This window comes from Lissotriton helveticus, chromosome 1_1 (genome assembly GCF_964261635.1).
Source record: "Lissotriton helveticus chromosome 1_1, aLisHel1.1, whole genome shotgun sequence".
In the NCBI taxonomy this organism is placed as follows: Eukaryota; Metazoa; Chordata; class Amphibia; order Caudata; family Salamandridae; genus Lissotriton; species Lissotriton helveticus.
Genome location: NC_136057.1, coordinates 1,227,256,573 through 1,227,283,595, shown reverse-complemented (window position 1 = coordinate 1,227,283,595; position 27,023 = coordinate 1,227,256,573). Strand labels below are relative to the sequence as shown.

At 47.5% G+C, this 27,023-nt stretch overlaps 1 long non-coding RNA gene across 2 annotated transcripts in view; it reads right to left on the bottom strand.

Annotated features, from left to right (window-relative positions):
• Positions 1 to 347: 347 nt before the first annotated feature.
• The window catches only part of LOC144772519 (uncharacterized), a 153,813-nt gene continuing 127,137 nt past the window's right edge, over positions 348 to 27,023 (bottom strand). For both annotated transcript variants that reach the window (XR_013599790.1, XR_013599791.1), the window contains exon 5: positions 348 to 1,356. This is a non-coding gene — a long non-coding RNA (uncharacterized LOC144772519). The remainder of the gene's footprint in view (positions 1,357 to 27,023) is intronic.

Here is a 27,023-nt window from a genome sequence, read left to right as displayed (position 1 = left end):
CTGCATTTGTGCTTTGACCCAGTCCAGCGTCACCAGATGGGTGTACTTGGCACTTTGTGCTTTTTGGTGCTGTACTCATATTTTTATAAATTGGTTTGGAATTTTCTTGTGGGATGTTTTCACTTTATTACTGTTTGTGTGCTGTATAAATACTGTATAAATACTTTTCACATTGCCTCTATAATAAGACTGACTCCTTTTTTTGCCAAGCTACCCTAGGCTAAGCGCAGGTTAATTTAGTAATGTTTTGTCATTCACCATGCAAGAGATTGTGGCTGCTTCTTGACCAGGGCTCTCACACTCCAGTCAACCAACCACCCAATTTCTAACAGTAGACATATCTTTTTATTCACAGACTAACATTGTACTTAATATCCAACTTTATTCTATAGCAGTCAAAAACAAGTTTAAAACGTTAAACAAATGAAATGCTATATTTTCCATATGTGTCCAGACGTTCATACTGGATAGAGTTTAACTTTCCCTATAGAACAAAAAGAAGTGGGCAGCCAAGAAGCTGAAAATTCAGCCAAAGGGGCTAAAGCCCTTTATAGCTGAAATAGTCTGTGTACACAGTACGCTGTGATAGTGAAAGTACAGAAACATCACCTAAAGTTACAATCCCCCTTAATGGTAGACTTTCCTTATGTTTAAACAGTAATAGTAATCCAATACCTCCCCGCACTCTGGACTATCTTTAAAAATGTTGACACTTGCATGTAAATTTCCCCAGTTGACAAACTAGGTAAAATATACAAAATCACCGATATTAGTTAATATTTATTTACTGCACATTTCGTCTAATAACATCTTTGGCATCAAGCCTTGCGCCGTTTCAACCAAAAGGAAATAGTCCGAGTAAATTATACGCACCTTTCCAAAATATAGTGCAATATTTCCTTGCATGAAACTCAGCCTAATAACCTTCCTCTGGGTGATAAAATTAATGAGGTCCTGAGACTATGTTTGGCAATGGTCTTTAGGGACAAGTTACTATGCTGATTTAGAGGACTGTGCAAGTAGACAAAAATTCAAATCTGTCTCTGGGGAGTTGTGAATTACACTGCCGAAGACAGTCAAAGGTGAAAAGTCAGGTCTAAAATATACTCATTGCTATCCAGAAAAAGATTTTTTATGCTGACAGAATTTTAAAAGTATTCTGAGCACAAATTGGAACGAATCATAGAATGGTGGAGCGAGCTCAGTGTCTGGTTAGAGTCATATTATGCACCTTTGCTCAGATTACAGTTATATTATGCACCCTCTATCTACCAATGAACTAGCCTTCAGCAAGCACGGAAACGCGTCGCACGATTCTGTGAATCCTCGTTTCAAATACACTTGCATAGAGGGTTCCTAAATTAAAAAAAAACAGGTAAAATGTTTAAAACAGTATTTGTAATTCAAATACTTATTTAAAACTAATTGCATTTACAATTATAGAACAGTTCAGAAAACAAGTGCGCATTTTTTAAACATTTCACCATCAGGCAGCGTGAGCTGCTTTTAATTGTCTCTGCATGAAAATGGTGGACGTTTTTTTTCTCTAAATTTAGAAATGTCCAAAAGGACTATGGAGTTTAAATACGTAAATAGGCAAAGCCTTTGGTACATTAGGACCATTAAAACCAGCTGGATTTGGCTCCATGTGAAACGGCAACAAAAAGGCACCAGATTGAAACAACTATACAATGACATGGCCATATCGAGTGGGGGAAAGGGAAAAACCATATGACCAAATCTAATTTTACGTTCTACACTAAAGGTCCTTGTACCTGAGATGGCTATATCAAAAATACCACGAGACAGTACAATATGTGTACTCACCATTTGCAACATACCCTGATGAGACTCGGGTAAGAGGTGATTATATGGTATCTATATGAGTCATATATTCTTTTGCACTGAATCTCATACTGGCAAACACTCTAAGAAACATTCTATGGCAGTTGTAACTCCTTAACGGAGTAGTAACATTAAGCCAGTGAGATAACACGTTATTTAACAGGATTAGAACGCATCAATGAAACGATGAAAATAAGAGTGAACAAAGTGTGCTTCACGACACCTGCTCCCATACATTCCATTGTAGCACCTCAACACCTGAAGGCTGATTTACAGAGAAAGGCTTAACTCCTAGATGATGGGTGTATACACACATTGCAGCAATGTAAGACTGGTAAACTGTTTAACAAAAAGCGCATATGCTGTAGATTTGGAAAAGATTTTCCACACTGCGCCGCAAAAAGTTAGAAGAAAGTGCTTTTGCACATGTTCAACTTGATCACACTAATTTGCACATCTGCGAATTTAAACCACCTGTACAAACTGCATTGTGCACTTCATTTGCCCCACGCTAATTTGCTCTGTAGACCATAGGTCTCAAAATATACCCTTAAATCTGCCTCATAAAACATGTTGGAGGAGTTGCTCTTTAAAACGTTTGCTGTGGTGTGAGAACGTTTGGAGTGGTGGGACATCAAGCCCCAAGACAGGATTGACAAAAGTTAATGGTAAGCAAACTTTCCTCATGCAGAAGTGCTACCTTTTCAACGTTTTTCACCTTTTGAGTTTCAAGCACTGTGTCACTAGATTTTTAATTCAACTTCTTCACGTTTGGGTAAAATAAAAACATTAATATGAGTCCTCCATCCTGTCTTAAAAGCACCACATGTATTAAATGTAGACACATGGATTTATTGAAAACCTGATGGAGGTCCTTCCACTAAGAAACACAATTTGGATTTTTAAGAACAAATATCTTTAAAGGTAACATATTTCTTTGTGCCCTATCTGGCTTGCTCGTCTCAAAACCATGAATTGTCACAGTTTATATATTTATATTAAAAAAAATTGAATAATTAATTATAATTAATGAGAGATCACCTTCCAATGATATAATATGGGGTGGAGCAAAGTGCACAGAAAAACCAGATAACAAATGATGGAATTTGAAGTGGATCTTGTGTCTTATCATGAGATAAAGTATGAATCTTATTGAGTTCAGCTGGTGTCTGAGCAAGGTGGTTGTCCTGCAGCACAAGCAAGTCAAAAACAGACTTGATCTTGTGCTGGAAGGATTCTGCTAACAGGTTGCAGAATTCCTGACTGATATCGGGTGCAGATGGCAGCCTTACCAGTTTCTTTACCGTAGTAAACAAAGCATTAGGGCATCTGTTGGCCGATATAATTTTCTCAGAGAAGTATAAGGCCTTTTCCCTGAGGATAAAATTCTTGTAGGTTTGTAGAGATTATTTATATTCCATTTGAGTAGTTACATTTTCTTCAAGTCACCATTTCCTCTGTAGTTTACGACATAGTTGTTTCTGGGTTTTCAACATGTAATTAAACCATGTTTCTGAAGGTGTCCTCCTGGAATGTTAACACTATTTGGGGGGAGATAATTGTGTCATAGCTGAGTCAAGTCAGCAATGGTATTGAACTGTGGCTTGATCAGAGTCAGTAGACAAATGGGGTAGAGTTTCTAAAAGTAAAGGATATAAAGATCTAGCCTATACTTTCTTCCAGGGGCAACTAACATAAGGTTCTCTAGGAACTTTAAAAAGATTTTTTTGTTGCAATAATATGTCAAATAGGAACTCCCACCAAAGCAGAGTATGCGGTATACGAGGCAAGGCTAGGCACTACATACAGGATAAGAATGTCGGCCTACTTTTGGCTAAACACTGTGGTAACAGGAAGCATTGATGGCTATCTTAGCCATGAGGAATTCCTCCAGTGCCATCTTAATGGAGCCGCAGGATTTCGCTGCTGCATTTGAAACCTATTATACAGAATTGCACAAACCAAGCCCACAACATCCCATAGACATTGAGGAGTGCTTCTTCCAGGGACTCCTTCTCCTGCACCTTAACAATTACGGACTGCTACTCTACGTATGAGAGATCATGAAAGAGGAGATCTCTCAAGCCATTGTCAATCTCCCCTTTAACAAGGCCCCCGGAGAAGATGGCTCCCCTGGGGCATTCTACAAATATACCAAATGTGAAGCACTGGACACTCTCTATGAGGCCTATAAAGCAGCTGAGGAAGTGGGACACCTTGCTCACTCTGGCAAAGGGCCCGAAGACAGTTCTGCCCAAGGCAGGAAAGGATGCTTTCCTATGAGGCAGCTACCACCCAACATCTTTACTCCATGTCGATGTGAAATGGACTTTGACCACACACCTAAGAAAGGAGATCCCCACCCATGTATATTCTACCCAGGTCAGATTCGCCCGAGGCAGATCCTCCTGAAATCATCTGGGAACACTAGCACACATCATGTGGTTTTCTCGAGATGCACTGGAGGGTAGATTGGTGCTCTCATTAGACACCTTGAGGGCATTCAACGGAATTTACTGAGCTTACATGATTCGTCCCCTCCACAGATTTGGTCTTGGTGATGACTTATCACAAAAGTAAAATGTCACCTCTTGTATTTTTACTCATGCTGGAGCCCTTAGTGGTTGCTTCAGAACATGCAGATTGCTTGTAGAACCACCCTGGTGGATTCCTCAAAAAATCTTCTCAAAAGTGTTGATATCCTCATCACATTAATGGAGCTGGAACTCTTCCTTCCTCAATGGATGTCTGTCATCACAAGTTTCTCTGACTTCTCGGGTAATAAAGTTAACTGGAACAAAAGCTCATGACCAGGGTAGCAACCGCGCTCACCTAGTCCGATGGTGCCTGGCCATCTTAAGCAACTCCGGATATACTTCACTAGAGGTCCTGACCCACCTTATTTAGTTAACCTGGACACCCTAGTGACCAAACACCCACGATTACGCCAAGTGGTACCAATTTATGACTATCGGGTAAGGTTTAAGTGCTCAAGTCAGCCCGCTCCTCAAGTGACCACCGCAGACCCTAAAGAACTCAAAAACTACCGGCCAATCTACATGTCTATATTCATGTTCTGGAGAAAGCAATACAATTCCAACTGACCAACCACATAGAAAACAACTTCCTCCTGAACCCTCGCAATGTGGATTTCGCACAAATCACATGACAGAAACACCCTCATTGTGGCTACTGATGACATCAGGACTCTCCTAGACAGAGGATAAACTGCCGCCCTGATCTTCCTCGATCTCTCTGCAGACTTCAACACCGTATCTCACTGCAACCTTCTACATGGACTCCAGCGGATGGGGATCTGAGGAAAAGCTATCGAGTGGATTGCATCCTTCCTCACCAGAAGAATCCAGAGTGTCTGCATACCTCCCTACACATCAGTCCCAATGAACATCACCTTTGGTGTTACCACAAGGGATCCTCCTGAGCTTAACCCTGCCCCTCTGAACACCCTGGTCAGATCCCACAACATGAACGTCATCTCCTACGCTTACGTTACTCAGCTCATCCTCTCCTTATCTTCGGTCCACACTAACACCAAATCCAACTTAAACAAGTGCATGACCAGTGTTGCCAGCTGGATGCAGAACAGGTGCCTCAAACTCAACATCAAGAAACCAGAGATACTCATCTCCAGGAGCAACGCCTCCTTGAACCTCAAGGAACCTCAGCATCATAATCGATGGCAAGCTCACTACAAAGAAACAGATAAACGCAGTCTCATCTTCTTGCTTCCTCAGCCTACGCATGCTCAGGAAGATCTTCAAGTGGCTCCCCATTAGCACCAGACACACTGTCAACCAGGACCTCATCGCCAGTCTCCAGAACTACGGCAACTCCCCATATATGGGGATCACCTCATAACTATTAAACAGACTTCAAACCATTCAGAACACAGCAGCCAGGCTCATACTTGACCTTCCGAAGTGGACCCACATCACTTTCACCTCAAGTCTGCACTGACTCCCCATTAGCAAATGGTGACAATTCAAACTGCTTACCCATTCCTACAAGGTCTTGAATAACAAGGGACCTGCATACTTCAATCACAGAGTGAATTTCCACTGACCGCAGACAACTCTGCTTCCCTCTGCCTAGCGCACACGCCCGTATCCACAGAATCAGAAATGGGACAGTGTCTTCTCCCAATTGGATGCAAAAACCTGGAACTGCCCCTCTCCACCTTTGAACAGCCCCCACCCTGCAGGATTTCAGGAAATGCCTAAAATCCTGGTTATTCGACTAACATCCCTGAGCAGCCACACCCCCCACGCCCACCCCACAGCACCTGTATACTCTCACAGATGATAAGTACCGAAATAGAAATCCTGTTTGAATTGAACTGAATTGAAGATTGTAGTGGTTCCCAGATTCAACTGGATTCTAGAAATGCTACCGATCACAGTTTGCACATCACACTTATGACCATAGAATCGAACGCTTTATATTAAGATCCCCAGGATGTTGTGCTTAATCGCCCACAGGCGCTGCAGTGGTGTGAGCCACCCTAGCATGGAACAATAAGCCACAGCCCTAAATCTCTTGCAACTAATTTATTTCTTACCAATGTATACTGACCCACCAGTCTGTGCAAATTGAATGTTAGCTTGCATGTGGAGGCTCATTCCTTCAGCAGATTTATGGCCCTAACCAAGCCTGACTCCAAGTCTGCAACCTGATGTTACTTGCTGCCTCAAAAGCAGGGCAACAGTTTGTTCACACAAACTGTTTGGATGAAGTGTCTCCACCCACAGCGGCATCCCGATGTGGCATAATGCCAGGATACACATCAACATCCGACCTATAGCGTAGGAAACATATGACTCACAGGGGATAGTGTATATTGACTACCTCCTTGATGCAGGGTCCCTGAAGCTCTTTCCTACAGGATGCATTTAGTCTCTCAGAATCAAAAGAATGGAGGTATCGCCAAGCAGGACATGGTTTACCCATTGCACTGGATGCCCCACCATGGGAGCTCCCAGACTCCCCCATTACTCAATACGTAAAGCATTGGGGCAAATTCAAGGTTGTGGTTTCTGGCTTCTATAACATACTAACACTTACACTCTCAATACCCCAGGTCCACTTACGCAGCAAATGGCAGGATCTACTTCAGACAGATTACTCTGAGAAGGACTGGAAAGACCAACTGTGGGATCTGGAAAAGAGAGGAAGGGATTCTCTCATTAAACTCACCCTTTTTAAGACACTCCAAGACTGGAGTTGTACGCCCATGAAACTTCACTCAGCAGGTCTCCTACATCAAGTAGACTGCTGGCGGTGCTGTTATCTGGACTGTGACATGCTCCATATCCATATTGTTGCCCTGAACTGAGGGCCTATTGGTCTGTGATCAATACCAGTCAGTCAAACAAGCTTTATTCGACAATTAATCATAAAAGCGAGATACAAAACATGTTACTATAAAGATATTTCATTATCATTGTGCAAAAGAGCAAAAAATGATTGTAGGGCTTGTTTAGAAAACGCATCAAATTATCATGACCTTTCAAAAATCGATAAAATAATGTTAAAAAAGCGGCAATAGCTATCATTCAGTACAACCACTAAAAGCAAGCACCATTAAAATTCTCTACTGCAAGGTGCTAAGCTTTGGTCCTGATGAATAGGGCCAGCATTACTAGACTAAATACATGTTGGCCAAAGGGTGGCTATTGGCCTCCAAGTACAGGTGCAAAATAGCATATTTTAGATGGATAGGGAGTGTGACCTTATGGCCCATGACAAACCTAGAAATTTTGCTACAGCTGTAATGATTGAAATAGAGGCATCAGAACGTACCATTTTTCCCACTTCTTCGCTCCTTCTGATGCCGAGTAATTTACAAATTGGCACAAGCCATGCTCGACGAGGAGTGACATAAGCTGGGCAGACAAACAGCATATGAGCCACTGACTCCTCTTGGGTCTGACATAGAGGACATATATTATTGCATGATTTAGACCATCTAGCTGTAAAAGCTCTAGTGGGAAAGGAGCCCACCCTAAACTGAAAATATAGTTGGTTTAGCCAATATGGTTCTAGGCCCAGGTTCAACTTGGTTTCCGAAAAGATTTCTATGACTGTTGATGACTTACTATTTCTTAGTGTTTTGTACTTGATCATCCTCCAATATTTTTCTTTCTGAATCTTTTTCGAAAAAGGAAAGCAAGCTGTGTCTGGTTCTTCCCATAATGTCTATATACCTACACTCATCAGGGCATCTATAATTTCTCTTAACTATCTTATTTTGTGAACTCTGTCAGCCCTGATTATGTCCATGAAGCCCGCAGCATAATGGTACAATTCTGGTTATGGTCCAAAGGCTACACCAGTATAATAAATGGCGTAGTTTGTCGACCTCAGCCTGAGGCTTTCTTCCTAGATCATACAGTAGGGGACACACTGGGGTGCTTTGGGTGAGGGTTGTGGTGTTGCGCGAAAAACTTTTTTCTGCAATGGTAAGGTTAGACAGGTTTTCATACCCCCAAAGCTCTGCTCACTAAAGTGCAGAATTGACCACCTTCATGTTGTATATCTGGAGCACTGGGCTAAGTGATTTAGTCAGTGAGGTATTATACTCCTGGTATAACACTCACAACAATTGTCGATGCTTGACTGTTGCTAGGTCAATTTGCTGCTTCCGTTTTAGGTCACTCTGAATGTTAACCCCCAGATAAGTAAATGCTTTTACTTGATCCAATGGGCGGTTGTTCATTAATATTTTACTTTAAAAGCTCTGTGAGGGTTAAAAGACATGAACTTTGTTCTTGACACATTGACTTCCAGACCACGAGTGGTATAGAATTCTTTAAAAATGTTCAGGGCCCGCTGAAGACCACTCGGGGTCTTCAAAAGGATCAATGTGTTGTCCGCAAACATTAAATCAGTATTTTGTTGCCAGCAAGTGACGAGGTATCAGTGGTCTCCACTTCCATATAATTTACTATACTATTGATAAATAAGGAGAATAGGGTTGGTGCCAACACACAGCCCTGTCATACACCTCTCTCTACTGGGAAGGAGCTGGTAACCCTGCCCTGGAAGCCCCAACGAATTTTGGAATAGTTATCTTCATGCAATCTCACAACTAGTGTGAGTAATTTGAGAGGGATCCTCATTTTACGGAAGATTGCCCATAGTTAAGAATGGGAGACAAGAACAAAATCTGTTTTTAAGTCAACAAAGGCAGCATTTTGCCTGTGGCAACAGAGTGAAGTGAAACACCTGGTCAATAGTGCTGATGTATGCCCGAAAGCCTGCCTGCAGGGAGGATAAAATGCTATTCTCATCAATCCACTCATGGATCTAGTTAAGGATTAATCTACCCATTATCTTTTGTAGGGAGTCGATCAGGCTAAGCAGCCTATAGTTACCTGGTTGTGTTTTTTCTCCCTTCTTGTAAATAGGGATTATTTCTGTCCCTTTCCACAAATCTGGTATGGGGGCTCCTTTTGCAACAGAGTTGGCCAGCAACAGAATGTACCTGCTCCATCTTAAATTGTCATATAGGAACATGTCTGCAGGAACGCCATTGGGGCCAGGCGCCCTCCCTCCTACTACGGTTCCCAGTGCTGCATTGACATTAGTACTATTAAATGCCACTTCTTGGTATAGCACGTGAATGGGATCCTCCGAGTTTGTCTCCCTGTGGGTACGGTCATACAGGGCCATATGTAGGTAAATTGAGAATACCGAATCCTTAATACCGAATTTTACCGAATCGGTATTAAGGATTCGGTATACGCGATGTAGATAAAATTGCGTTAAAGTTTACCGATTCGTTATGAATCGGTATTAAATACCGATTTCGGACAACTCGGTAAAAAATGAGAATGTAATACCGAATCGGTTTTACAGAATCCATTACCGAATCGGAAATACCGAATCGGTAATTCAAAAATTCGTAATTTGCTGAATCAGCCAATCCAGATTCACCCAATTACCTCCCAAACAGGAAGTGGCCACACCCAGCCAGGTGCACAGGACCTGGAGCTCACAGTGAGGCAGGCAGGCAGGCAGACAGCCTGGTGAGCTGAGGAGCCAGCAGCAACACAGCCACACAGCCACAAGCAGGACTGCAAAACAACAACAAGCATTGAAATGGCAAGCCAGGACAGGGAGAAGGAGGGAGGTGACAGAAAGAGAAAACTCAAGTTTAGTGACAAGGAGCTGGAGGTCCTGATCCAGGATGTAAGTCAAGAGCACCACAAGCTTTTTGGAGCCCAGTCCCAAAAAGTGCCAGAGTCACAGAAGAGGCAAATCTGGAGTGGCATCAGGGACAAAATCAATGCCATAGGTGTGACCCAGCGCACCATAGAGGACATCAGGAAGAGGTGGTACGACCTCAGGAAGACAGCCAAACTGAGGATGGCAGAGAGACTGAGGCAGGCTGGAAAAACAGGAGGAGGGAAAAACAGAGCCCCCGTACCAACACCACTTGAACAGATGGTTGAATCCACCATCCAGCAGGAGAGTGTAATTGGCGTGGGAGACGCCGACAGCTCCGCCAGAGCAGCTAGAAAACAAGGTAAGAAGCATGCCCAGCATGCTGTGCTACCCCCTCCCCAACCCCAATCCCCATAGTGGCAAAGGGGCTCCCACTCCACCCCATGTCTTACTGGATACCTGCAATGCATTATGGGTGATGTAGTCAGAGGGAACACATGAATAGGACAGTCAGGCTAGCAAACACAATAGCATGGTAAAGTAATAGGCAATGTCAGGACAACCACTGTGCTCTGTAGGCATGTTGTTTAATGAAATCACATGGCAGACAGAGCAGTGAGTATATCTACATTTGTGTCATTACAGGCGAGTCATCTCGCAGTGCAGCAGAGAGCAGCCGAGCTAAGTCAGCCAGGCCGGAGGGGAGGCAAAATGAAGACGCCAGCAGGCCTGCAGGGACCACAAGCTCTGCGTCATCACGGCCATCTATTCCACCACCACAGCCATCACCACAGCGCCAGGGAAGTCCACAATCCCCTCTCACACAGTCCCCACTGCGAAGATCACCAACACCCCCACCCCCGCAGTCAGGCAGGAGGCATGCCGTGGCCACCCTCCAGCAGATGGAGGAGTCAGATCAGGAGGGCAGAGGGGGCGAACAAAGTCCCATAGGGGAAAGATCCAACAGGGAGAGGTGTAGTTCTGCATCCGAGGGTGCCCACATCTCATCCAGACGCCGCAGGGCAAGGCCGGACAGCCCAGAGGCAGCCGAGCTTGGTGACAGTGTGTTCGCTGGACTGGAAGGCAACATGCTGAAGGTCCAGCGCCTGCAATGGAAAGAACTGAAGTCAATGCACAGGGAGGTGGCACACATGAACAAGCATATGCACAGGATGGAGAAGGGCATCAGTGCTATGGGGGAGAACATGAGTGCAGGAATGGAAAGAGTGGCTACTTCGGTGGAAACCTCTGCAGCCAGCTTGAGCAGGACCGTCTAGCCAGGCGCAGGGAGAGACAGAGGCTCCAGGGCTATACCAAGTCGGTGAACCGGCTCGCCACTTCAACATCACTGATGTGTCGCAGGTCCATCGCCATGCAGGAGGAGATGGCGCATTGCAGCAGGGATGTGGCCAGGGGGATGGTGTCCTTGACCTCAGTGCTAGAGCAAATGCAGAATGCTAAGGCCGCCACAATGGAAAGGGGGGAGGACAGTGAGGAGGCCACCAGCCGTGGTAGCATCACGCCCTCACCCACTGAGTTCAGAAGGCGTAGTGAACGTAACGTGCCTTCACATGAACAGTCCGACACACCGGACAGTGTTGAGAGGGAACGGTCACGGGCAGCACGTGGCCGCAAGAAGTAAGGACCTATGGCTGTTGCCAAGCATGAGATGGGTGATGTAACCCATGTCCAATTGGACATTGCTCACATTATTGGGGGTGTGCCTAATAAACACCTTGAAATGTAACTGGAACAGGCTCTGTGTCGTTACTCACTCAGAAGTAGTTTGCCGTTATCTCTGCCCGTCTCTGTCTCCCATCATGTTCAATAGCAACACCTGCTGCGCTGGGCTCTGGCTGAGGGTTATCCTCGTCCTCGTCATCTGAGTCACTCAGTTCCACTGCTGTTCCTTTTTTGATGGCCAGATTGTGTAGCATTGCACATGTAGCAATAATCTTGCAACATTTGATGGGGCTGTAGAGACGTGCACCTCCAGTTTTGTGGAGGCAACGGAATCTGCTTTTGAGCAATCCAAACGTGCGCTCCACCACGTTGCGTGTGCTCCTATGTGCCACATTGTATCTCCTCTCCCTCGGGGTGGTTGGGTTGAGATAAGGTGTGAGTAGATACGGCCGGAGGGCATATGCGCTGTCACCTATGTACAGATATAAGTGGCATTATGTTGTGTGATCAATAGCTTTAGCCAGGGTGTACATCAGAGTGTGTCACATTTACTTACCTAGTATGTATCCGTCTCCAAATTCACCTGCAAGCAGACGAGTCTGGATGCCACTGTTCTGGAAGATGTACGCGTCGTGGCTACTCCCGGGGAATTTGGCCACGATGTCAGTAATTAAGAACTTGGCATCACATATCACCTGTACATTGATGGAGTGGGTGGATTTGCGGTTCCTGTAAATGTATTCACTAGCTGCAGGTGGGCAGATGGGTATATGGGTCCTGTTGGAATTGGGGGTTGCCCAAGTCTCAAAGGGGGTAGCATGGCATTCAAGCGGGCAGGCCAAACTTGGAGGACATGTGAAGCATTCACGCAGTACACACAGACGACCCACCAATCACACCACAAAAGAGTCACGACACCACCTTTGGTTGGAAAAAGATTAAGTTTAGTTATGTCTCCAACCTGCAAGGTAAAAAGAAATAGAAAAGTGGTAGTCACAACAAGGCGCCAACTGGCGCCAGAGCCAAGTACATCATGGGGAATTATTTACATGGGACAAAAAGGGTTGAGTCCAAAGTCCATGCTGTAAGGGAAAAGGTTAGTTAAAGGACCAATAGCCCTAGAACCAATCTGGTGGGGCCAACTCGGGCTCTCATCCTTAGGGGGTTGGCTGAAATTGTAAGTTGCAACATTAGCGTAAGTACACCTCATGTGTGACAACACCAACCCAACCCCTGTAAGGGAAAAACATCATATAACACCAGACAGGAACACCTGTAATGGATCAGCGCAGCTGGCTCCTTAACATGGGGCATACACATTTCATCAGGGTAAACGCAATTACTTTACACCTTGTTCATGAATCTCAAATCACACTTCAATACTTTTCCCGGTTAGATTATAAGAATCAAAGGTACATTTGTGGTCAGTTGCTGTTCAGGTCACAATACACTTCATTACTATAAGATTACAGAAAGGAAAGTGCAGTCTACAATGTCAATATGTCTTTCAACAACTCATAAACAAGTACATTACCCCACAGCTCTTGAGTATCTGCTCAACTCAACAGACCTCTACTGGATGTAAATCTTCACAGCATAACCCACCAGTTATGTAGCTAAAAGGAAGACACAGTAGAATTAGCAAGGCTCCCCTCTAGTTAATTTACAGGCTGCACCTTTCTGGTAGAGAATCTACTCCCTCAATTAACATTAGTCTGTAAGGGTTTTTACTCAGGAACCCTGTAGTTCCCTGCACACCTTTCTCCCCTCTCCTCTGAGTTAATTATCGGATATTTTAATATGGGCTGGGCAGTTCACTAGCCCACTTCCTCGAGTCAGACTTCCTTGGTCTGTTCAGTTAGTCGTTTGGAGCGTAGCCCCACTGTTCCGCTTTCTAGGCACTCGGTGCTGCCGCCTCCCGCTCCCACACTACCCGGCTTACTTGGGGTTTGTAGGCGTGTCAGCGGGTGTGTCCTCTTCGCGCGATGGAGCCTGGAAGCAGTCGGGCAGACGGGGGAAGACAGGAAAGGCTTTCCTTGCCCGAGGTTCCCTACCACGACGTCCGCTGTGGCGCTTCTGCCTCCTCCGAGGGGTCCGATGACTGGAGCTCCGACGCGGCGCTCCTCTGGTGACGCGACCGGCTCTCTTCAGGCGGCACACTTCACCACCGGGCATGCGCGGAAGCGCTCGCTCTTCTCCCGCCTCTGCACGGCCGCTCACAGGAAGGACGCTGCTCACCTCGGGGTCGCTGCTCTTCTGGGCCTGCCCGACCCTAGGCCCCTCCTGCCTCCACGATAGTGTTCCCGCTGAGGACATGCGCGGAATCGCTTTCTTCTTCATTTAACGCGGCTGGGGCCCCCGGGGTCCCACAGCCGATCGGAGCAGCGCCACTGCTCTTCCCCAGTCACTTCCCTCACCGGCTTCACAGGAAGGAGGTTTTCAAGCAGCGCTCACGCTCTTTAGGTCTTCTAAGGCTTCACAGACCCACAGCTTCCCCAGGGCACGACAAGGAACTTCAGCCGCGTCACGGGGCTCACAGCTGTTCTTCCACGCTGGTAGGTGAAATTGGAAGTGTGGGAAATCCTCTTTTAAGAGCTCCCTGACAGGGTTCACGGGGGCTCAGGTTAAGAAGGGTCTTCCTTCACACGCAGGTTGCTTTTCTTCTTAATAGTTGATGTATGGGGAGGGATTGGTCAGAGGCTGAAGGGGGAACGTCTCTCTGAAGTGACTGTCTGCCTCCAAGACAAACTAGCTGCTCTCAGTGCGTCCACCTCCTCTCACCACTGCCTCACTCCTCCACTCTTGGGTCAGCTACCATATGTACAGCGCCTCATAACTTCACAGCGCTTCGCAGGGGCACCCAAGATAGCGCTAAGAGACACTAATACAGCGCTTCTCCTCCCACAGTGCTGGGTAGTCAGTCCAGGGCTTCTAAGGACATGCAGCTCCTCCCAATCCAGCGCTTAAGGCAATGCAGCAGCAGCACTTCCAAAGGGGGCCACAGCTTCCTGGGGGCACCATCCTCCCCAAACAGCATCTGACAGGCGCACTTCACGGAGGGGGCGAACAGTTCCACAGCCAGCTCCAGGGGCACACTCCTCACCTCCTGGGGGGTTCAAGCCCACAGCATTCCTCCTCATGTGGGCACCTCTTTCCCTCAGCGCTGGCGTAGTTCAAGGTCCCACAGCGTCAGTGTCCTGGGTAGGGGCCCTCCCTTGTCAGGGGCCCATGGGGACAGCAGCGGGGGGGTTTATAGGGGTACAGGGCCCAGCTCACAGGCCCATGTGGCGGTAGCACCTCACAACAGGTCCCCTTCCTTCCTTGTCCCAGCGCTGACTGACTCTCTGGTGACACTTCTCCCTATTTATACTCTCCTCCCAGGCAGTGCCAGGACCTTCTAGAATGTTGGCACATCTAGCCTAAACTGGTTCTAGGGGAGGGGGTGAGCACCCTGGGTGCCAGGCTTTCCCTCCAAAAGCTAGGGGTAGCTGGGTAATATTATCTAGACCGCTGACCTATGTCAGTCCAGTGGCAAAACCCATGGCCATGGCATCCATTTTAAAAGCAATACATTTCAGTCAGGTGCAGTTTTAAAATGGGGGTGCAGTTTTAAAATGGGGGATTTTACAAGTGCTCACATTATGTCAGGTAATTACATTTTCACAAGGTGTCTCACACCACTCATGGCCTATACAGGTTTAATCCCATGGGGGAGACAATCCAGATAAGGGGGTCAAAAGCGAAAATTTTTTTGGGGAAAAGGCCAAGTCCAACACGACTCCCCCCCAGCCAAAAGCCAGGGTAGACATATCAATGCCTTGATGGGCTTCCCTGCTTGGGGCGGAAAAAGGTGGACGCAGGCCTGCAACTACAGGAGCACCTGCAGTCTCTCCTCCACTCTGGAACCCAATGATTCTCTCTCGCATCCCTCCTTTCACCAACAAAACCACCCCACTGGTGTTCCCTAGTGGGATGTTTCTCCTTCCTAGAGTGGGAGGCTCCAGCCTCAGGCTTGTAATTCTCTTGGACCACTCTCTTCTCTCCAAATTGCCACTGGTCCACCCATCTGGGGTCTACACCCTCAGACTGACCAGCCCTTAGGGGCGAGGCTCTCCTCCCCCTACTTCTCCTCCTAGGGTTCCTCCATCTCCTACGCTGGGGGACACCCTCACACAACTCTCTCCCCAACCTGGAGCCGAAACCCACAGGCTGAACCGGTGACAGGGGCGAGTCCTCCCTCTCCCTGCACCCCCTCCCAGAGTTCCGCACCCTCCTAACTGGAGTAGTACCCCTGGGAGTCACCTCCGGGGGGACTCTGGTTACAGATGTCCCTCCCACCAGGGCAGGCAACCCCTGTCCCTGGCCACCCAACCCAGGATCTGCGCCCTGTGGCTGAGCTGGTGACAGAGAAGAGACCTTCCTCCCTCTGCACCCCCTCCCAGAGTTCCGCACCCTCCTACCCGGAGAAGTACCCCTGGGAGTCAACTTTGGGGGGACCCTGATTACAGAGGTCCCTCCCACCAGGGCAGGCAAACCCTGTCCCTGGCCACCCAACCCAGGATCTGCGCCCTGTGGCTGAGCTGGTGACAGAGAAGAGACCTTCCTCCCTCTGCACCCCCTCCCAGAGTTCCGCACCCTCCCACTGGGAGTAGTACCCCTAGGAGTCAAATTGGTAGGGACCTGAATTACAGGTACCCCACCCTCCAGGTCAGGCAACCCCTTAACCTGGAACCCCAGTCCAGGATCTAAACCCTGTGACTGGTCAAACCCCCGAACCCCTGGAGCTCTGATTAATGATGCTCCGGGTCCTCCTGACATGAGGGGATCCCTTCCTCTGGATGACACATCGGGACAGCCTAGACTCCCAACCTGGGGTTCTCTTAAAGAACACTCCAGGCCCGGTGACCACAGCTGGGGCATCTCGGGACACCTCCCCGTCTCACTCCCTTCAGGATCACTCCCCTCAGCCTTCCCAAACACTCTGGCACTTACCCAGAGGTCTGCCTCCCGTGCAAGTTCCCTGGGGTCTGAGAACCCGCACCGCAACAGATGGTGACGCAGTCTTGGGACACAACTCCTCAGCATGTGCTCCCGGATAACGGCATGGCACAGCCCTTCCCAATCCTCCACTGCTCTCCTCACCACCCAATCCTCCAGTACAGTCCAACACTCCTCCTCGAACTCTCCCCAGGACTGATGGAACAGCTTTCCCCTGCCCCTAAACACTAACCCGTCCTCCTCTTCCGGGGAATCAGGCACAGTCTCTTGGGCTTCGGGAGTGGGACTCCTTGCACTGGACCTACACTCGCTGCCACCACTGGATCCCACCCTCTTCGGTGAATCCAGACTCCTAAAACCACTCTCAGGGGACAACCTACCCACCTGAGCTGATCTCTCTCTGGCGAAGGCCCTCTCCGCCTCCGCCATCCTCTCCAGCGCTAGGACTTTTTCAGTCTCTAGTCGGTGCTCTTCTACCCTCAGCTGTGCTAAGCCCTCGGCATGCCTGAGCTTTGCCAGCGCCAGCTGATACTCCCTTACTTCTCTCCTATCTACCCATTCTTCTGGGGACAGGGAAAGGGATGGGGCAGTGCCCCCGGGACTGGACCCAGTGCGAGACTCCCTATCTCCGGTGTCCTCCACAGCTACTGGCGTCTCTGCCCTGCTAAACTCTTCCTCCTCCTCATCGGAGCAATTACCTCCCAGGGTTCTGGATGGGGAGCCCTCTCTCTGGTCTCTAACCCACTGACCCTTCAAAACTTCGGGGGGGTAGTCAGACAAGTCCCCATCAATCTCTAAGGGCTCTCCCCTCTTGAGGGCCTCATAGAGAAACAAATTCCTCCTAATGTTCCCTACTGGGGGTATCCCTCTCTCCAGGAGGAAGTCTATCACCTCCTGCTCGGTGTACTCCATCAGTTCCACTTCCTGGTAAATCAACCCCATCGTGGCGAGGTACACCCGGGACACACCCTCCCAGTGGAACAAGGGGACACAATTGTCAAACACTTTCAGGAGGAAGCAACAATAATCCCCACAACAAGGCTCGGATTACATCCAAAGCTCTATTTGCAGTGTAACCCGTGGCCGCTGTGGTACTGCGCAAACACAAGTCCTATCCCACCGCCCTGCCACCAAATGTTGGAATTGGGGGTTGCCCAAGTCTCAAAGGGGGTAGCATGGCATCAAGCGGGCAGGCCAAACTTGGAGGACATGTGAAGCATTCACGCAGTACACACAGACGACCCACCAATCACACCACAAAAGAGTCACGACACCACCTTTGGTTGGAAAAAGATTAAGTTTAGTTATGTCTCCAACCTGCAAGGTAAAAAGAAATAGAATAGTGGTAGTCACAACAAGGCGCCAACTGGCGCCAGAGCCAAGTACATCATGGGGAATTATTTACATGGGACAAAAAGGGTTGAGTCCAAAGTCCATGCTGTAAGGGAAAAGGTTAGTTAAAGGACCAATAGCCCTAGAACCAATCTGGCGGGGCCAACTCGGGTTCTCATCCTTAGGGGGTTGGCTGAAATTGTAAGTTGCAACATTAGCGTAAGTACACCTCATGTGTGACAACACCAACCCAACCCCTGTAAGGGAAAAACACCATATAACACCAGACAGGAACACCTGTAATGGATCAGCGCAGCTGGCTCCTTAACATGGGGCATACACATTTCATCAGGGTAAACGCAATTACTTTACACCTTGTTCATGAATCTCAAATCACACTTCAATACTTTTCCCGGTTAGATTATAAGAATCAAAGGTACATTTATGGTCAGTTGCTGTTCAGGTCACAATACACTTCATTACTATAAGATTACAGAAAGGAAAGTGCAGTCTACAATGTCAATATGTCTTTCAACAACTCATAAACAAGTACATTACCCCACAGCTCTTGAGTATCTGCTCAACTCAACAGACCTCTACTGGATGTAAATCTTCACAGCATAACCCACCAGTTATGTAGCTAAAAGGAAGACACAGTAGAATTAGCAAGGCTCCCCTCTAGTTAATTTACAGGCTGCACCTTTCTGGTAGAGAATCTACTCCCTCAATTAACATTAGTCTGTAAGGGTTTTTACTCAGGAACCCTGTAGTTCCCTGCACACCTTTCTCCCCTCTCCTCTGAGTTAAATATCGGATATTTTAATATGGGCTGGGCAGTTCACTAGCCCACTTCCTCGAGTCAGACTTCCTTGGTCTGTTCAGTTAGTCGTTTGGGGCGTAGCCCCACTGTTCCGCTTTCTAGGCACTCGGTGCTGCCGCCTCCCGCTCCCACACTACCCGGCTTACTTGGGGTTTGTAGGCGTGTCAGCGGGTGTGTCCTCTTCGCGCGATGGAGCCTGGAAGCAGTCGGGCAGACGGGGGAAGACAGGAAAGGCTTTCCTTGCCCGAGGTTCCCTACCACGACGTCCGCTGTGGCGCTTCTGCCTCCTCCGAGGGGTCCGATGACTGGAGCTCCGACGCGGCGCTCCTCTGGTGACGCGACCGGCTCTCTTCAGGCGGCACACTTCACCACCGGGCATGCGCGGAAGCGCTCGCTCTTCTCCCGCCTCTGCACGGCCGCTCACAGGAAGGACGCTGCTCACCTCGGGGTCGCTGCTCTTCTGGGCCTGCCCGACCCTAGGCCCCTCCTGCCTCCACGATAGTGTTCCCGTTGAGGACATGCGCGGAATCGCTTTCTTCTTCGATTAACGCGGCTGGGGCCCCCGGGGTCCCACAGCCGATCGGAGCAGCGCCACTGCTCTTCCCCAGTCACTTCCCTCACCGGCTTCACAGGAAGGAGGTTTTCAAGCAGCGCTCACGCTCTTTAGGTCTTCTAAGGCTTCACAGACCCACAGCTTCCCCAGGGCACGACAAGGAACTTCAGCCGCGTCATGGGGCTCACAGCTGTTCTTCCACGCTGGTAGGTGAAATTGGAAGTGTGGGAAATCCTCTTTTAAGAGCTCCCTGACAGGGTTCACGGGGGCTCAGGTTAAGAAGGGTCTTCCTTCACACGCAGGTTGCTTTTCTTCTTAATAGTTGATGTATGGGGAGGGATTGGTCAGAGGCTGAAGGGGGAACGTCTCTCTGAAGTGACTGTCTGCCTCCAAGACAAACTAGCTGCTCTCAGTGCGTCCACCTCCTCTCACCACTGCCTCACTCCTCCACTCTTGGGTCAGCTACCATATGTACAGCGCCTCATAACTTCACAGCGCTTCGCAGGGGCACCCAAGATAGCGCTAAGAGACACTAATACAGCGCTTCTCCTCCCACAGTGCTGGGTAGTCAGTCCAGGGCTTCTAAGGACACGCAGCTCCTCCCAATCCAGCGCTTAAGGCAATGCAGCAGCAGCACTTCCAAAGGGGGCCACAGCTTCCTGGGGGCACCATCCTCCCCAAACAGCGTCTGACAGACGGACTTCACGGAGGGGGCGAACAGTTCCACAGCCAGCTCCAGGGGCACACTCCTCACCTCCTGGGGGGTTCAAGCCCACAGCATTCCTCCTCATGTGGGCACCTCTTTCCCTCAGCGCTGGCGTAGTTCAAGGTCCCACAGCGTCAGTGTCCTGGGTAGGGGCCCTCCCTTGTCAGGGGCCCATGGGGACAGCAGCGGGGGGGTTTATAGGGGTGCAGGGCCCAGCTCACAGGCCCATGTGGCGGTAGCACCTCACAACAGGTCCCCTTCCTTCCTTGTCCCAGCGCTGACTGACTCTCTGGTGACACTTCTCCCTATTTATACTCTCCTCCCAGGCAGTGCCAGGACCTTCCTTCTAGAATGTTGGCACATCTAGCCTAAACTGGTTCTAGGGGAGGGGGTGAGCACCCTGGGTGCCAGGCTTTCCCTCCAAAAGCTAGGGGTAGCTGGGTAATATTATCTAGACCGCTGACCTATGTCAGTCTAGTGGCAAAACCCATGGCCATGGCATCCATTTTAAAAGCAATACATTTCAGTCAGGTGCAGTTTTAAAATGGGGGTGCAGTTTTAAAATGGGGGATTTTACAAGTGCTCACATTATGTCAGGTAATTACATTTTCACAAGGTGTCTCACACCACTCATGGCCTATACAGGTTTAATCCCATGGGGGAGACAATCCAGATAAGGGGGTCAAAAGCGAAAAATTTAGGGGGGAAAAGGCCAAGTCCAACAGGTCCCATCTATGCAGCCGATGACGTGTGGAAATTGTGCCATTTGGTAGAACTCCAGCTTGGTCCTCTGCAGCTCCGCCTGTGTACTGGGGAAGGAAATGTAGTGTTCCATTCTGTCCATCATGGCATCTAGGAAAGTGTTGAAAAAACGGGACAAACAGCTCTGTGACACTCCACCCACTGCAGCAATCACACCCTGGAAACTTCCTGATGCAAGGAGGTGCAGGCAGCAGAGTACCTGGACATGGGTGGGGACAGCGTGGGCCCTTGGTGTCTGATGCTCCAGATAGGGTTTTAGGTCCCGTATTAGCTCCAGGATGGTATCAGGGTGCAGTCTGTATCTTTCATGAATTTCTGCTTCTGTCAAATGGAACAATGTGATGCGCAATCTGTACACCTGCTCCTCCCGTCTCCAGATCCTTACTCCTGCTGCTCTCAAGCGTAGCCGCCTTGCAATGAGTTAGAGTCCCGCCATTGTGTTCCCACTGATGCATTTTGGGCCTGTTTTTATGCACTCCACCTGATTACCACATGCTCCTGAAAAGTGGTAAATACCGAATCGTTATTACCGAATCCGGTCATTTTCGGTAATACCGAGGTTTGCTACATAGCATTTTTGGGGATTGTTCCGATTCATTATTTCCAATTAGGTAATATTTGTTTCGGTAATTTTGATTCGGAAAATAACGAATCGGTAATTTATTACCGATTCATTATTAACTAATCCATTCGGTATTACGTACATCTCACATGGCTAATTACCGGTCGGTAACAACGAAAACTGGCCTTTTTCGGTGTTACCGACCGGTAATCGGCCACCTACATATGGCCCATTGTGGTTTAAAAAATGTGACCCAATCTTCCTGTGCTACATGGTTGTGTGGGTATTCTGGCTGACCTCCTCTGTCCCACCTTACTATGTTCCGGAAGGTTTTACTTTCGCTCCGAGAGCACGCCTCCTTGAGGTCCTGCCTCTTTTCTCAACCCCTGATTGTGTGGCCTTTTTCTGAGTGCTCTTTTAAACCTGTCTGGCTACTCGCACTGTTGCGGGCTCCCCCTTTTTAATTACATCCCAAGTGATTCTCTAGCCTGCCTACATTCCTTGTTGAACCAGGAGCTGGCTTTCTTCGTTGCTGTTTTATTAGGCTTGCAACGCTCAAAAAAATGTGTGTGGAAATGAGTAAATAATTTGTTTTCGATGTGGGTGGTAAACTCTAGTGCTTCATTCGTAGACGTAATAGACTCTAGCTCTATAAATGCATTATCTATTTCTTTGGCAATGTTAGCTATAGATTTGGCCTTTTCTACTAATCTTGTCCACTTTAGGCACCTCATGTCGTTGGTGGGAAGAACATCACACCTATTCTGTGAAGATATCTGCTGTCGTCATAAACCCAAGGTTCCACATAAGGGGTTGTGGTCAATCTCTAATCAATCCTTAACTACCATGTCACCAAGGGTATGCCATAGTTTCAGACAAATTAGTATATAGTCTATGCAACTTGCCTTTGATCCGTTACTAAAGGTATTTGCCCCTAGTCTATCTAGTGGGGGCCTGCCATTTGCCGTCCGAAAGCCCTTTCCTAGGCAGATGGAATTAATCTGTATGGCCACGTCAGTCCATTTTTGTATAGGTGTGAGCTCCAGCTTCGGTATGGCCCACTGCGCATCTTCTTCCTCTAACAGGTTACTTTCCTCGTTATCAAGGGGCTTGAAAGTGGTATTAAAATCACCCGTGATGATAACATAAGAATCTGCTGAGTATTTATCAAGGAGGTTGTCGAGCGCCGCTAAAACTTCCGGCTTCCTCCCTCTAGTTCCTCTCGCATGTACATTGTAGATATCTAGGTACTCCAATGGGTCAAGTTTCAAGCGTAAGGCCTGGATGTTATTATTCTCAGTTGGGAGCTCTTCTATAATGATGCCTAGTTCTTGTTGCACCCAAATTGTCAATCCCACTGAGGGGTGACCTTCTTTTCCTCTCACGGCTGGAATGTGATAGTTTAGATATCCTGCGCAAAATTGTGGAGCCATGAGCCATGTTTCTTGAAAAAGGCAAACGTCATGACCTTCAATAAAGGCATGCCACTCCGGGGAAGATCATTTTTAACCCACCCCTGCTATGTTCCACGGTAAAAGTGTTCCCCATTTGGAATTATTGCAAGATGGCGAAGGGCCCGCTAATTCTACAGGATACGTACGGCTAGTTTCCCTGTAACTCTCCATTGAAAGTGGAGATGTGTTAATCCTTCCTGGAAGACCAGCGTGCCCGTCATCTGCAGTGCTAAGAAGGTAAGTGGTAGGCAGACTAGCCCTTTTGTTTGGTGTATCTCCCGTATCACCTACACTTGTTGTGAACGAGCCTCCAAGTCCGTCAATGTTCTCCATTCTGGAACAACCCATCCGCCTTGTTGGTGACTGTCCAATGGAATCCCTAGGCTGACTACTCAGCAGAGCCTGTCTAAACTGAATGAATGATGAATCGGTTGAGCATGTACGAAACTCGAGGGCAAAGAGATTGTCAACTAGATCCTTCCTACTGAGGGTGAGCTCAATGCAGTCTGTCAGTTGGGTGGGAGAAGAAAGTCTGCGCACCCTAATAATATCCTCCCAAACACAGAGCGGCAATCCATAATGTGCCTAATCCAGTGAATGGCTTTATTTGTTAGTGAATCTGCGTGCTCTATACCTTTGCTGGTATCAATCTTATGGACGTTTACCATGTAGATTCTATGTGTGTTTTGAGATTTGCCTGTATTCTGTCCCCCCACCCCATGTTAGTGCTACTCTGCAGTTTTTGAAAATGGAGAGGGTAAGTCCCTCTACCACCCATAAGATGGTTTTTGGGATTTTCTGTGGTGTTCAGGTTTCCAGTGTGGTAGGCAGTAGTATTTGTGTTAGTGGTATGAGCCCACTTGGGGGTAGGTAATAATGGTGCCAACTTTTTGGGCTTCACCACCTCAGAATACAGCTGGTTACCTATGTTCTTGCCACAGTTTTGAGGAATAACATTTACTGTCTCTACGTCAGATGTTTGGCTAGGTGGTAAAGGATTAGTAGGTAGGATGTTAGTGCATTCTGGGCAAGAAGAATTATTTTTCGATAAAAGTCTAACCATTTCAGAAAGACCCTCGATCATTGCTTTCAGGGCCCCTATTTCAGCCCTTAGCATTTGCACCAGCTCAGTTATCTCCTGGGAGTCTGCAGTGTGAGTCGCTACCGTCCTTATTGTACTTACTAGGGGTGCCTCAGGTACCTGGGGAGTCACTTCCTCTGTGGAGTTGGATAACACAGTATATATATTTGTGCACATGATTAGAGGATCAATATGTTGGAGATTATTATCATCTGCGTAATAGAAGGACTAGGGAAGGATTTGCAGGAAGATGGATCAACCATCTTTCCCTGGTTCTGTTCCAACTCACCACTTTTGGGAAATGGCTTCCGCTATTAGTTTGTGAAGATCTGGATCGCGCATTTGATTCAACTGCTAGTATATCCTCACACTCCTCAATGAGCGTGTCAATCCTGTCCATTACACAGTTGCTACCAGCTTGTTTGGATACCTTTCTAGCTTTTCTTCTTTTGCAGACTCTACCACTATTGCCCTCTTCGCCTCCGCTCCACTACCTTCCATGAACTTTCTTTTTTCCATGGTTCAAATGTATAAAGAGCAAAGAAAAAAAAGAAAAATAATATAAATAAATAAAAACAGGCACCAGGACTAGGACAAAGTCTATCTCCACAGGCTGCCCAGTGTTTGGTACATTAAACCATACGCTCAAAGTTCCATACCTTAGTTAGCAGTCTATAGGGATAGCGATAGATTTCGTGGATCAAGATCCAGCTCAGTCCTTCACACAGGAACACATGAGGGGAGAATATAGGAAAGGACACACAGTACCTCTACAACAGGAGGCGTTTCACCTGTTTAGTCAAAGCCAGAGGGGCAGATGACAGAGGGATGGCCCTGCCCAGCCTCTTCCGGTCACTGACGAGCAAGGACGGGCCTGCCCTTGGCCCGGGCTTTGCCCTGGCGTGCTTGTGCACGTCCCACAAAGCGGGAGCCACAAATGGCTTTATGCACCTCCGGATACGCAGGATGATAAAGGTGCCTCCAGGTGCGACAAGCAGCAGGGCAGTCTGGGGGCTTAAGTCCACCCCCTGGTGGATCAATCTGGGTGTCGGTAGTGGTGTGCCCGGGTCCCGTGATCAATACCACCCTGACAGATACCCTGGACATGCCTGTCCCCCTCTCTAGGAAACTGATTATGTTACATGGCAAAATTGATCTGCTCACACTAACCAACCCAACATGGCATCTATCATTGACTGCTCTCAAAACTGCAAAGATCTGCATGCTTTTTCATAGGCTCCTCCCCCAGAGGCGGACTCACACAGAATGACTAACTGACAAGTTGTAGGTTGCACTTTGTTCCATGGGTATGGCTACTTTAATTCTTTCTTATTTGCAATGTACTTATTCTTCCTTTCCACACCCAGCACAGTGATTTTTGTGTGTATGTAGCCTTGAATACAGAGGTTGTTGCTATGATCCCAACCCCCTTTTACCCCTTCTATTGTTCTCAATAAAAACAATTTGAAGCACAAAACATTTGGTAGTTCATTCCCAGCTTCTTAGACTATATGTGGACCTGTGAAATGACATAGAAAGAATATACCTAATGTCTGTGACATGTGTGCAGACCTGAATAGCTTGAACTGCTTCCACCAAGATTAAGAGGTGAACTCCAAGGGTCAGCTTGCTGACCTTCTGTATGGATGTATGGACATTAAAAGCTGCAAAATACCATTTAAATGAAGTGACCAGATGTCCATTTGCAACTGAACCTGAATATGGACCCTGCTGTCGTCCCTTCTGGTGTGTATGCTGGTCCGAAAGTGCTGTCCCTGAAGTCCTGGAGGCCTTAGACGTGACAGAGAGGAGATACTCTAGAAGGCTGGAAATAGGAGTTGGATTTTTTCTTTACTTCCATGACATGCAGAGCTTCAATGGGATAAACCAGTCAAAGATGTCTGATTTTATCTGTGACATGTCTGTATACAGCTTCCTGGCCAGTTCTCTGGGACCTCATGAACTTCAAAATAGATATCTGAAGGTAGAAATCTTGTCTTTGTAATGGTGAGAAACATATCTGTCAGACACAGCACATTCAATTAAAAAAAAAATTCTCAGAGCTTTTGCTTTTAAAACCAACAGCTTCACAAGACCTTACAAAATGAGTATCAGCGCCCCTAACCTCTCCTCATTGGAGGGTTTTCACATGAATAAAAAAGACCATGGTGCTGATTATATTTTGGCGAGGTAATGGTCCACTGGTGTAATTTATATGTGGGAACACCATTATTTAACCAAGCGAAAACTGCTCCATATCCACCATGGTAGACTCCTCTGATGGCCCGATGGAGTATTGGTTGTCAGCGAAGTGGCTATATGTCCATCTGTCTGCCCAATTAGGATAGGCAATCATACAGCCATTCTTTTACTGTTCGTCAACACCAGCAAACCCTAGAGGTGAGGCATAGTAAAAAACAAATAATGCTGTCATCAACACCAGCAAACCCTAGAGGTGAGCCATAGTAAAAAACAAATATTTGTGTCCTCACCATGGGAGATGACACCCATGGCAAGGGGGGCATTATCTTTTTTATTTAAAAAAAAAATTGTCTTTTTGGATTTTCTTTTTTTAAAGAAAAAAACTGTTTGGTGCAAGGCTCTGCCATGTCGACCAAGCCCTGCACAGCAAAATACATTGACAGGAACTGCCATGACACAAGTTCCTGCCAATGCGTTATAAATAGCCACCAGCTTGGTGGTCATTTATAAATCTGGCTGTTGCGACCTCCACCAGGGCAACAGAAGATTTGCCATGATGCCCCGGCGGAACAAGGGCCCGACCACCAATAACTAAATTGACCCCTAAGTCAGAAGGTAACAACTTTGACTAGGACGACCTGGTTGGGTTTTTGACTTCTGCTCAATCGAAATCATGCCTACATCCATGACAACCCTGGGCAGTGACATTTAATTGACAGTTTACTGTTTCTGAGCACTTTTTGCCCCAAACTTTAAAAAATGAATATCTCTGGTTCCTCATGTTGGAATCTAATAATTGTTGTGCCCCTTTGCTCTTTCAACGTTTCTTGATTTGTAG